A 5,850-nucleotide genomic window follows, 5' to 3' on the forward strand; every position below is an offset into this window, starting at 1 on the left:
ATCTTTTCATATATTTTTTAAAACTCTTGTACTCCATGTACTCTTAATACTCGGTTCGAGCGAAGCCGAGATCCGACACGACCGACCAACGGGAATCGGACGCGCAGAAGTCGCCGGAAGATCGACGACACGAAAACGTTCGAAAATGAAATCCGACGAACGCGCGAAGATACGCGCGTCCGCCGGCCGGGCGAAAAGTACATTATGATATATAACAACCATCGAGATCGAAGCTCCGTTCGTCAGGAAACGACGGGGATATAACACCCGATTCTGAATCCTCTGTGCAGCACACGATCTCGCGAAGAAATACGCACGGTGGCTAGCCCATATATATATATATGTGTGTGTGTGTATATATAATACGATATGCATTCCTCTCGTCCAATTATTCAAGAAAAAGAGCGTGCGCCTCCATCGTTCGGGTGATGTAAAGATTCGATGGGACTCGCGCGACCCTCGGCCTCGAGCGGTCTTTCCTCCCAATATCCAGAAGCCGAGCTTTGAAAAAACTCTAGCGACGGCACGGGTGTCCGACTCACGACATCGAGGCTTCGAAGTCGGCGATCTCCTCCGAACGGATGGCGATCGCGACGACTCAAAGCGTGAAAAATCGACGAAAGAGAACACATCTCCGTTCAGGTGATTGTTTTTTTTAAAAAATAAAAAAATTCGATGGGACTCGCATCCATCTACCTCGCGCGGTCTTTCTTCCCAATATCCAGAAGCCGAGCTTTGAAAAAACTTCAGCGACGGCACGGGTGTCCGACTCACGACAACGAGGATAGACAGCCTGCGGTCCCCTCTGAACGGGTTATATGCGACGAACTAGACGAAACTTTAGTCGTTCAGGTGGTATAAAAAAAAAAAATTCGATGGGACGCACGCGCAGCCGTCGTCCTCGAGCGGTCTTTCTTCCCAATATCCAGAAGCCGAGCTTTGAAAAAACTCTAGCGACGGCACGGGTGTCCGACTCACGACATCGAGGGTAGACAGCCTGCGGTCCCCTCTGAACCAACTTCGGCTAGACTAGTTACGAATCGTTGCTACGCATCGTCATCATAGTCATCGTCATCATCATCATTATCATAGCGGGCCAACATCCACGCAATGCGTTTTCGTTCTAGGTTACCCGATCCACGAGTATGTTACAAGTGGTTTCGTTATTTCGAACAAAACGACATACGAAGAACACACGCCCTATGGGTAGGAAGCACGTTTCGAGAACGACCGAGAGCGGTGAAAGAGACGAAAGGTCGACGCGCATAAGGTATCCATGGATCTTCGAAGAGAACCTTCGAAGATATGTCGGTATCCTTTCTACATGCGCGACTCGCTACTCGTACTTTCGCTCTCGTCGACTCGTTTTAGTCGCTTCGTTCGATCCCAAAGAGGAGTCTTCGATGTCCCGTTGCTAGGAGGAGAGCAAACGCAACACAGACCACGAAACATAGAAGAGAATAGGCGAGCATGATCTCTCCGACACGAGGCACTTTAGAGATTTTGTTATTCGTTTGTACGGTCTCCACGACGCAAAAAAAAAATACGAGATCGTGGCGGCGGGTCTTTCTGTATACGGCCTCACGCAAGCGCCTCGATCTCATTTCTCTTTACGGGTGGTTTCCATTCGTAATTTTTCGTTCGATATTCGTGTCAAAGTTTAATTTTCGAAAGCTCAAGTTCCCATTTATAGTTTTATTATAAAATCATAATATTCGCAGACGGCGGGTCTTTCTGTGTACGACCTCACGCAGGCGCCTCGAATTCGTTTATGTATGTATATATATATATATATATATATATGTATCTCTTCATCCCGATGATCGAGAGAGAGTGCCACCTTCTCTTCATATAGTTTCGTAGCTGGAGGGTCGTCTCCTCCTTATGTCTTTTCATCATTTTGCCAACGGAGTAAGCCACGCTCCGGGCGAATTTAACTGTTCTTTGTTAAAGTATATAGCTTGTTGATACGTCGTATATACTTTGGTTCGTCGATATAGGAGGAGTACGGCTCCTTACCGACTTATACAGTTTCGTATTTTTCAAGTGTTCAAGTCAAATTCTTTAAGTTTTTGTGTTATATCGTTAATGATCCTTCCGCAGGTTCACCTACGGAAACCTTGTTACGACTTTTACTTCCTCTAAATGATCAAGTTTGGTCATCTTCCCGGTAACATCGGCAATGCTTATCACATTGGCCGCGCACCAGTCCGAAGACCTCACTAAATCATTCAATCGGTAGTAGCGACGGGCGGTGTGTACAAAGGGCAGGGACGTAATCAACGCGAGCTTATGACTCGCGCTTACTGGGAATTCCTCGTTCATGGGGAATAATTGCAAGCCCCAATCCCTAGCACGAAGGAGGTTCAGCGGGTTACCCGGGCCTTTCGGCCAGGGAAAACACGCTGATTCCTTCAGTGTAGCGCGCGTGCGGCCCAGAACATCTAAGGGCATCACAGACCTGTTATTGCTCAATCTCGTGCGGCTAGAAGCCGCCTGTTCCTCTAAGAAGATTTGTTTGTACGTTGGTAGTAAAAACCCACCGACCGAAGCCGGGGGCCTTCGAGATACCATAAGTTACGTCTATTTAGCAGGCTAGAGTCTCGTTCGTTATCGGAATTAACCAGACAAATCGCTCCACCAACTAAGAACGGCCATGCACCACCACCCACCGAATCAAGAAAGAGCTATCAATCTGTCAATCCTTCCGGTGTCCGGGCCTGGTGAGGTTTCCCGTGTTGAGTCAAATTAAGCCGCAGGCTCCACTCCTGGTGGTGCCCTTCCGTCAATTCCTTTAAGTTTCAGCTTTGCAACCATACTTCCCCCGGAACCCAAAAGCTTTGGTTTCCCGGAAGCTGCCCGCCGAGTCATCGGAGGAACTTCGGCGGATCGCTGGCTGGCATCGTTTATGGTTAGAACTAGGGCGGTATCTGATCGCCTTCGAACCTCTAACTTTCGTTCTTGATTAATGAAAACATTTTTGGCAAATGCTTTCGCTTCTGTCCGTCTTGCGACGATCCAAGAATTTCACCTCTAACGTCGCAATACGAATGCCCCCATCTGTCCCTATTAATCATTACCTCGGGGCTCCGAAAACCAACAAAATAGAACCGAGGTCCTATTCCATTATTCCATGCACACAGTATTCAGGCGAAGGTAGCCTGCTTTAAGCACTCTAATTTGTTCAAAGTAAACGTATCGGCCCACCTCGACACTCAGTGAAGAGCACCGCGATGGGATATTAGTTGGACCGCCCGCGAGGAGCTAAGCCCACCGATAGGACGTACCACATAATGCCAGTTAAACACCGCGAGCGGTGAACCGACACTGTGACACACAGATTCAACTACGAGCTTTTTAACCGCAACAACTTTAATATACGCTATTGGAGCTGGAATTACCGCGGCTGCTGGCACCAGACTTGCCCTCCAATTGGTCCTCGTTAAAGGATTTAAAGTGTACTCATTCCGATTACGGGGCCTCGGATGAGTCCCGTATCGTTATTTTTCGTCACTACCTCCCCGTGCCGGGAGTGGGTAATTTGCGCGCCTGCTGCCTTCCTTGGATGTGGTAGCTGTTTCTCAGGCTCCCTCTCCGGAATCGAACCCTGATTCCCCGTTACCCGTTACAACCATGGTAGGCGCAGAACCTACCATCGACAGTTGATAAGGCAGACATTTGAAAGATGCGTCGCCGGTGCTAGATGACCATGCGATCAGCACAAAGTTATTCAGAGTCACCAAAACAAACGATGGACGGACAGACGAGCCATCCGCCACCGATTGGTTTTGATCTAATAAAAGCATTCCTACCATCTCTGGTCGGAATCTGTTTGCATGTATTAGCTCTAGAATTACCACAGTTATCCAAGTAAATGTAGGTATGATCTAAGAAACCATAACTGATTTAATGAGCCATTCGCGGTTTCACCTTAATGCGGCATGTACTGAGACATGCATGGCTTAATCTTTGAGACAAGCATATGACTACTGGCAGGATCAACCAGGGATCTTATAATATATTCCCAAAAACCAGCATTTTCGTTTAAAAGTTCTCTCTGTGTCGTAGGTGGGACGTAAGCACCGTACGACGAGACTTTTCATTTTATATATATATGTAATATGACTTAGAGAGCAACGTTCCATGGTTCAGTAACAACGTCACTCAGCCACTTTAATTCTCCTCCTCTCTCACCATCATATATCGATACAAAGATTCATACTTCACAGAATTATTTCTGTTTGTAACTTTTCTCCTCCAACTTCTCTCGTAGAATATAACTTAGCGGTAAAGCACGTATACGCATGCTGGACATACCGTAAGAATATTCTTTTATAAGCTTCAACACCTCTGTAGAGACGCGTTACCAGAAGATAACGCACTCTACAGAACGCCAAAAGGACCATCGTGCAGCTACAAATAGCTTACAACCGATGGTCTCTGCAAGAATGGCTACTCCGTAAGTACAAGCACACACGCATCCAACTTTTGTCAAATACGTGCACACAGGTCACCAGCTTCCCGACTAAGGGGAAGCTTGCCACGTTAACGGTCATTACGTCCTAGACTTCGACCCGCGGCGCAGCAGTGTAGAGAAAAAACCAGTACGAGAACGGAGGAACAGTCGAGAAATAGCGTAAAATACACTAAGACTCGAGGAGCGGTGACTGAATTCTCAACCGAGGCCGTAGAATAGCCACGCGCCCAGCGCTGTTCCGACCGAACCGTCCGGCTCGACGCTTCTCTTATAGATACCAAGGGGCCGGCCGGAAGGCCGGCGCCGGTCGGGCTAGCGGCCGCGCGCTTATGGTGCAAAACCTCCGTAGCAACGTACCGTTCGGAAGGGACGCTGGAACTTAGTCGCTCGCACGTTCAATAACTACTATATAAAGGCGATATCCAACCATCGAAATATTTTACCACAAGCATTATTAACATATTATAAATGCATTTTTACCAAAAAATTAATTTTTTTTTTTCACCGAAAAATTGCATCAGTAAACATACAGTTTTATCGACTATGGACGAAAAATAACTTTATAATCGATTAAAACACGTTAAAATAACACGAAATATGTAAAAAGATATATACCTTGTAACATTAATTAACGAAAAAATTGCAAAAATATCCCAGTCGTATCAGTCCGACGGAAGCTAATTTTTCAAAAAATTCGACAAAAATGTTTAATCCGATTGTATTTAATAGAGATATAACGATCCCTGTCAAAAAAATTATACCTTATAACGCTTTTTAACGAAATAACTCGAAATAACCATTTCGGACTTTTCGCACCGGCCGAACTTCTTCAAAGTCCCAACGTCCCGTCGCATAGTTCCGTTTCTAGAAAACGTTCCAGCGACCAAATAAACGCTTAATCCCGACGTAAAACGTCGAGATACGTCCATTTGTGCAAAAATATTCCTACCTTGTAACACTTTTAAGCGAGACAACTCGAAAAAACGTGTTCGATACGGAAATTTTTCAAAGTCCCAACGAAAAAATCGAAACTTTGTAGAAGGTCTTGGGGACGACATAAACGCTTAATCCCGACGTAAAACGTCGAGATACGTCGATTTATGCAAAAATATTCCTACCTTGTAACACTTTTAAGCGAGATAACTCGAAAAAACCTTTTCGGTCTTTTCGCACCGGCCGAACTTCTTCAAAGTCCCAACGTCCCGTCGCATAGTTCCGTTTCTAGAAAACGTTCCAGCGACCAAATAAACGCTTAATCCCGACGTAAAACGTCGAGATACGTCCATTTATGCAAAAATATTCCTACCTTGTAACACTTTTAAGCGAGATAACTCGAAAAAACCTTTTCGGTCCTTTCGCACCGGCCGAACTTC

At 45.9% G+C, this 5,850-nt stretch overlaps 1 non-coding gene across 1 annotated transcript; it reads right to left on the reverse strand.

The window, feature by feature from the left end:
- Positions 1-2,086: 2,086 nt before the first annotated feature.
- LOC126927349 (small subunit ribosomal RNA) lies at positions 2,087-4,009 on the reverse strand. The gene has a single exon (XR_007715401.1). It is a non-coding gene; the product is annotated as a small subunit ribosomal RNA (ribosomal RNA).
- Positions 4,010-5,850: the final 1,841 nt, after the last annotated feature.

The sequence above is a fragment of the Bombus affinis genome, unplaced genomic scaffold, assembly GCF_024516045.1.
Source record: "Bombus affinis isolate iyBomAffi1 unplaced genomic scaffold, iyBomAffi1.2 ctg00000082.1, whole genome shotgun sequence".
Classification (NCBI taxonomy): domain Eukaryota; kingdom Metazoa; phylum Arthropoda; class Insecta; order Hymenoptera; family Apidae; genus Bombus; species Bombus affinis.